Source organism: Neolamprologus brichardi, chromosome 4, assembly GCF_056152115.1.
Source record: "Neolamprologus brichardi isolate AB-2024 chromosome 4, ASM5615211v1, whole genome shotgun sequence".
In the NCBI taxonomy this organism is placed as follows: domain Eukaryota; kingdom Metazoa; phylum Chordata; class Actinopteri; order Cichliformes; family Cichlidae; genus Neolamprologus; species Neolamprologus brichardi.
Window position 1 is genome coordinate 21,909,086 of NC_142107.1, and position 7,827 is coordinate 21,916,912.

Here is a 7,827-nt window from a genome sequence, read left to right on the forward strand (position 1 = left end):
TATTGTCTAAAGGCGAAGAAAGATGCCCAACAGATTTACTTTACCAAATTGACCATCCCAGCCTTGCCGTAATGGTCCATTTGATTCACCTTTTATTGTTTATCTTATTTTATTTTCACTTGCTAAATACGGGACAAAAGGTTCCTTCATGTAATGATCTGCTAGAGGGTGTGGGGGAGCCACTGCCCCGTCCTCCAGGGCATGAAGCAGGTATGGAGGAGATCAAAACTCCAGACATCCAGAGGCCCCCAGAACACAAGAGACCAAGGAAGACCAACAGAGGGGCAGCCCCGCCACTGTCCCAGAAAGAGCTGAGGAGAGTCCCAGATGAGGGGTCACTCAGCAGCCACGGAGCAGAAGCCAGGGGGGGTTGCAGTGACGTGCCCGTGAGCTCCGCCGGCAGCCAGCTGTGCCTGAGTGACCGAGCCCCAGGCCGAGAGGCCGGGGGCACCCCACCTCCGAAGTGGTCCGAGCGAGCCCCAGGCTCCAGGCCCCGATAAGCAGCCGCCTAGGAGTGAGCCGGTGTGTACCTGGACGCCCATCCCCGGACACAAAGAACCACCAACACACTGATGTCTGAGGGAGTCCGCCACCGGCAGGGGAAGTGGTGGGGGGAGATAGGCCTCCAAACCTTGGAGGGCCTGAGATGTCCCCAGAGAGGTGGCGTCTGGTACCCAACCTGACATATAGACACAGACATACAGGCACACACAGATACAAACATCCATTCCCACCCTCATGCTCTCATATGCACTTACTCCACACTCAACCAACGTGGAGATAGACATAAAGAGACGCTGTACACACAATCACACTCCCCAAGCGTACTCTACGAACCGGGTCTAGGTACCCTTGCCCCTGGAGGGGGGAACTGCACCCAGACCCAGGTAGTGTTACCCTTTTCCCTACAGTGGGGAGAAGCAGACCGCCCCGACTCCGCAGCAGCAGGGAGGCCCCACATTCCAGACCCCAGTCAGACGGCCAACTCCTCCTCCTACCCCCCCTGCTCCAGCAGGCCGCAGAGAACGGGGGTGAGAGAAGACTCAAAACCTCTCTCCACCCGCTCATTGTAGTGTTGATGTATGTGTGTTCTAAGGTGCATTTAAAAACCAGGAGGGCATGGAGCTACCTGCCAGAGAGCAGCAGGTAAGCGCATAGCCCCTCCTGCTAGCCCTCAATGTCTACGTGTATTTAAAATTGAGAGGTGGGCAACGACGCCAGGGGTGAGGTGTACACCCTGATGGTAATTTGGATTCCGTGTAGCGTGCCCGCCCCCAAGATCCTATATGTATGTGTAATGAGAGTGTGAGTAATGTGAATGTCTAAGTTGTGGGATAAAATTGAGGCAGAGGCAGCCAGAAGGGGACAGAGGGGGGGACAGAGGGGGGGGGGGGGGGGTTGCCTCCTCTGCACCCTGGTGACACACCCCTACTCCAAGGCCCTGCATGTGTGAGTGGTTGTGGTGGAGCGGGAAGAGGTAGGCAGCTGGAGATGGGGAGGGAAGGAAGGGAGGGGCAAGTGACCCCTCCCTGGGGCCAGCTCCCCCGCTGACCCCAGTAGGCACCCCCATACTCCGCGACCCGCCAGGGAAAGGGGCCCAGGCCCATCCGAACCGGGGCCCAGTGCAGCAGCGCCGCCCGGCCCCACAGAGCCCGGGACAGTCCACCCAACCCCACCACAGAGAAAACTGCACCCACCCCATCATCCACTCATCTTCCAGACTACATAAGACAATAGACGCCCAGGCTGAGATCTTCCTCCACCTCTCCTGTATCTCCCCCTTCTGCAGAGAGAGTTCCAGAGTGACAACCTCCCCCACCAGTTGAAGAGCCCCCCAGGTGACTCGACGCACCGGCAGCACCCTGCGCCAGGGCTGGGCCCCCATACACCCACCCGCCCACAACCCCGGCAACACACCAACCAGGACCCAAGCCCCCGAGGCCCGGCCAGGGCCCCAGGCCAGAGCCGGAGCGCCCCCAGAACCTCACGCCCGTCCCGGACCCACCCAGGGGCAGCCAGGCTACCAGGTCAGTAACCCACGTCCGTCAGCACAGACCCTCCCCTAGCCCCGCTGCACGCAGCCACGAGGAAACCGTCACCTAAGAGCCAACAGAGCCCCTAATTGGCCATGACCGCTACCCCGGGTTGAGCCCCCCAAGGAAGATGCTCCCGGGGAACCCCCCGACGCCCTAAGCCTGTGCCTACCCCCACACCAATCACAACAGTGAAGGCGGGACCAAACTATGATCCCCCCACCCCCACTAGGTGATGGAGCTGATCAAAGGAGCCCAGAGCAATTGATCTGATGTGGTGGCAGAGGCTGTATCAAAACTAATGTAATCTAATAGATAATTTCTATATTGGTTAGAATTAAGATTATTTTTATTTTTCCAGTTCATGAGGACTGTTTTCTTGGCTATGCATAGGGCAGTGAAAGCCATATGGGCTTTCTTCTTTCTTTTTTTTCCTTTTTTTTTTTTTGCCTGTCCTGTTTGGCTCTATTGCCATCAGAATTATTGTCTAAAGGCGAAGAAAGATGCCCAACGGATTTTCTTTACCAAATTGACCATCCCAGCTTTGCCGTAATGGTCCATTTGATTCACCTTTTATTATTTATTTTATTTTCACTTGCTGAATACGGGACAGACTTGACTGGGGGAAAGAAAAGGGGGAAAGAAAGAGGGAAAGAAAAACAGCTGAGAAGAGGGACGGGGGAGAAGGGCAAAAAACAAAAACCAACAGAATAAGCAGGGAAAAAAATACATATATCAATCACCTGGATCACCTGTTGAGAAAGAAAAAAGAAAACAAGCAGAAGAAAACAAGAGTAATAGAATAAACAACATCACAATGATATATGGGAATATGACAGTAAATACTAAATATTAAACATTATTGTGCAGCACGTAAGATCGACAGCACAGTGTGCTTTGAGGTAGGAGCCAAAAAGGGTGTAGTTTGTGTGTGTGATCACCCGTGTGTACACCTGTGAGCATGGATGCGCTTGTTTTTTAAAAGGTTCCTTCATGTAATGATCTGCTAGAGGGTGTGGGGGGCCACTGCCCCGTCCTCCAGGGCATGAAGCAGGTATGGAGGAGATCAAAACTCCAGACATCCAGAGGCCCCCAGAACACAAGAGACCAAGGAAGACCAACAGAGGGGCAGCCGCGCCACTGTCCCAGAAAGAGCTGAGGAGAGTCCCAGATGAGGGGTCATTCAGCAGCCACGGAGCAGAAGCCAGGGGGGGTCGCAGTGACGTGCCCGTGAGCTCCGCCGGCAGCCAGCTGTGCCTGAGTGACCAAGCCCCAGGCCGAGAGGCCGGGGGCACCCCACCTCCGAAGTGGCCCGAGCGAGCCCCAGGCTCCAGGCCCCGATAAGCAGCCGCAAAGGAGTGTGTACCCGGACGCCCATCCCCGGACACAAAGAACCACCAACGCACCGATGTCTGAGGGAGTCCGCCCCCGGCAGGGGAAGTGGTGGGGGGAGATAGGCCTCCAAACCTTGGAGGGCCTGAGATGTCCCCAAAGAGGTGGCGTCTGATACCCAGTCTGACATATAGACACAGACATACAGGCACACACAGATACAAACATCCATTCCCACCCTCATGCTCTCATATGCACTTACTCCACACTCAACCAACGTGGAGACAGAAATAAAGAGACGCTGTACACACAATCACACTCCCCAAGCGTACTCTACGAACCGGGTCTAGGTACCCTTGCCCCTGGAGGGGGGAACTGCACCCAGACCCAGGTAGTGTTACCCTTTTCCCTACAGTGGGGAGAAGCAGACCGCCCCGACTCCGCAGCAGCAGGGAGGCCCCACATTCCGGACCCCAGTCGGACGGCCAACTCCTCCTCCTAGCCCCCCCGCTCCAGCAGGCCGCAGAGAACGGGGGTGAGAGAAGACTCCTAACCTCCCTCCACCTGCTCATTGTAGTGTTGATGTATGTGTGTTCTAAGGTGCATTTAAAACCCAGGAGGGCATGGAGCTACCTGCCATATGGGCTATATTCTTTTCTGAAGTGACATTATCTAAGCTGCCCAACAAACACACTAAGGAGGAAGTTGGAATGTTACATTTCAGACACTTTGATAAGTCTTCACATATCTCGCGCCAAAACTTCTGAACTGGTGGACACAACCAAAGAGCGTGGATATAATTATCCGGTGAATTGGTTTGGAAGTGTGAGCAGCTGTTGGTAGACGTAAAGCCCATCTTGAACATCCGATGACCTGTATAGTGCATTCTATGTAGTATTTTGTATTGAATTAATTGAAGACTGGGATTTCTGATTAGATGAAAGGTTTTTAAGCAAATCTGAGACCAGAAGTTTTGGTCTAAGTTAACTGATAAATCCGCTTCCCATTTTGCAATAGGAAGTGATATTGATTCATCTGTTTTAGAAAGCATTCTGTATATTTTGGATAGTAATTTGGGGGTTTTAAGAGTAAGAAATTGAACCACGCTTGGTGATGTTTGTAGGTCAACTTGACCCGGTTTAAATTTCTTTTTTATTATGGATTTAATTTGTTGATATTCTAAAAATCTTTTCTTGTTGATCCCATATTGTGTAACTAGTCTGTCAAATGAAATAAATGCTGTTCCTTCTAGTATATGTTCTACATATTTGATTCCTTTACCACTCCAATCTGAAAAGTTTATCATATTATTGTTTTGTAATATGTCAGGGTTGTTCCAGATAGGTGTACATTTCCATGGGATTAATGAAGACTCTGTCAACTTCAGAAACTCCCACCATGCTGTCAGAGAAGAGCTGATGTTGACGCTTTTGAAGCATTCATGTCGTTGGATGTTTGAGCTGATAAATGGTAGATCTGAAATCTCTAGATTATTGCAAAGTGCTTGTTCTACATTGTCACGGATTCAAATATTAGGGATGGATACAAGAGGAAAAACCAAAATAACAACACTGGTCCGGCCGGGTTGAGTCAAACGATGATTTAATGAATACACGCGTGGGAGATGGACACGGTGCGCAGACAGCATCAGATCTCAAAATGGTGGAGCATTGATCAAACTCTTATAGCCTCTAGTGGCCCCCACCTAATCATAAAAGCCTAAACATTCACATTCTTTCTCTCACACAGCGCCTAAGCTACGACCTTGGCTCCCTGTTTATCTGCTCCTGCTGAGATGGGGCAGAAAACCTCTCCTAGTATGTTCTGTTCTCTTCTAATCAGACAAATAAGGCAATGACTTTCTGCGAACAGTATTTCTTATAACTCAGCAGTATAATGCATCATAAAACAATATCATTCATTCACAATAAATCAGCAGTCTAATGTAATGCAAATCAGTTCAACAAATGTAATAGTTATCACCTTCTTCTAATTCAATCAATCAATCAATCAAAGCTTTATTCGCCACATGCAGGTTGCCCTGCAGTGAAATGGGACCCCCCCCCCCCCCCCTCCCCCCGACCTTACACACATAACACAGACATTACATGGGGATACAAGTCGGAGACCGGTAGCGTTACAGAAAAAAAGCACTGAATGTACACAACATTGGGAAAGTACAAGAGGAAAAAAAGAGACCTCTACTCATGCTGTGCTTCCATGGTAGGACAGCACGAGAACAGGAAACAAAAAAACTCCTCTGCAGAAAAAAAGCACACAAATGTCCACAGTACAACATTGTGAAGACATAACAAGCCACAGGGTTGGGTGGGGGGTGAGGAGTAATACGAAGCGAACACACCAGCCGCCCTGCACAGCACTATCACCCCAGCGCGGCACAAAGACCCGCCGTGTTCCCTCGCAGGAAACAAGCTTCGAAGGCGTTTGGAAAGGGAGGGGGGATGAGTGAGTGCTTATCAGTGTAAGTGTGTGTGTGTGCGTGTCCATAGTTTAGCTGAGACAGTGTCCTTCGCCCTATCAGGCTAAGTAAACAGTCCTTCAGCCAATCCAGGTGGCCTTGCATGGGATGGGAGAATAGTCATCACACAGTCGTTATCAGGGAGTGTTTGTCCGGCTTCAGCCTTGGGCCTGCAGCTGGCGCCGTGGTGGTGTCTGCATTATGATCTCGAATTTGTTGATTTGTTTTCATGCGAGCAGCTCACGAGAATTAGGGGTCTAACATGGCATAAAATAATATTATAATCCCACAACATCTAGCGCTTTACAATTCCACTATTCATTCACTCACTGGTGGAGGCAAGCTACCCTGCCCTGGGGCAGACTGACATAAGCGAGGCTCCCATATTGCACCATCGGCCCCTCTGGCCAACACCAGTAGGCGGTAGGGTAAAGTGTCTTGCCAAAGGACACAACGACCAGGACAAAGAGCCCGGGGATTGAACCAGCGACCTTCGGGTTACAGATACGCTTCCCAACCGCCTGAGCCACGGATTGAAGTATTTTTTTGCCTGTTAAAAACACTCTACTCAAGACTCATTCCACGCAATTGTTAAAAAAATAAATAAAAATGGTACAACATAGGGCAATATAGGGCTTTGTATCTACCACTCAATTCAATTCAATTTTATTTATAAAGCGCCAAATCACAAAAACAGTCGCCTTAAGGCGCTTTATATTGTAATTTAGACCCTACAATAATACATACCGCTCATTATATCGCACTCCGCTGTGATATAATGAGCTGTCACGGTCACGTATCTTTCCGTTGCCCTGGAGCTCCACCCATTTGTAGTAGTTAGGGCAACAGAAGATGCCTGGGACAGTTCAGCCATAACTTAAATCTTTTCCTGCTCATACATGCTTGGAACAATCTTGCCACTAAAGTGGACGCGCTACGGGATATCATAGCATGGCTCAAGTACGTTCATCATAGTTTAAACCCCTTGTTTTGCACAACGGAATACGGCCTCATGTCTGCAGCTAAACACCCCAGTAGCTTTTGTAATAGCTTTAGCCCGGTCGGACTGGGCAGCAAAGGGCTGCTTAAATACCGAAAACTCCTCTGCTCCTCCACTTGGACCGCTAGCGCTGACAGACCCACTATCGCTTGACAGACCCACCACGCGCACCATACACATACTTTTTTCTTTTTCAAATCTTCGGATCACGTGCGTACCGAAACGTGGAGTGGGATCAGTTCGGATTACGGAACAACCGTGATCCGTTGTACCACTAGTGTTTATTCAAGTACAATACACCATGACCATTATAGCTGCCTTGCATACAAAGACACCACAGGATGTAACGTCCTGCTGTTTAAGATGTTTGCCGCAGACTCCTCCAGCTGCTACATCACCCACAAATGTTTGTTAAATTAACCAAGTTAATATACCCACATGGCAAAATTGGTATGGTCCCGATCTGGCCCACACAATGTGCTTACACATGGCCCACATACCGCAAAGAATGACGGCCCTTTGGTAGCCCAGATCAGGTTTGCCAGAGGTGGCACACATGGGCCAGCACAAGGCCAGTTGCAGACACACTGGTGGTCCTGTGCTGGCCCATGTGTGGATGGTTCGGTTGTTGTGGGCAATCACTCAAGGTCAGGTAAGGTTCGTTCATTTAAATTCGATTCTAAGCTTGATAAAAGTCTAATAAAAACCAATGCCTGCAATTACTGTCATGAAAGGTCACTGGAAGGCAGAATTTCCAAGGTTGCAGGCCTCTGCACCTGTTACATGAGTTACATGTGCAAAATGCCTGATGATGTTTTGTTAATTCCTGCTGTTTGGAATGCTATAGTCCTCTTATTAGGGATGTTTTTGTTTTCTTGGTGGGGAGTGGGGATAAAGGCCCAGTTAAAATTCTGAGTGATTCAGGAGACTATGACTCCTATATAGTGAACCTGTATAGTGTGCTGCCCTTCTCGAAGGAGTCT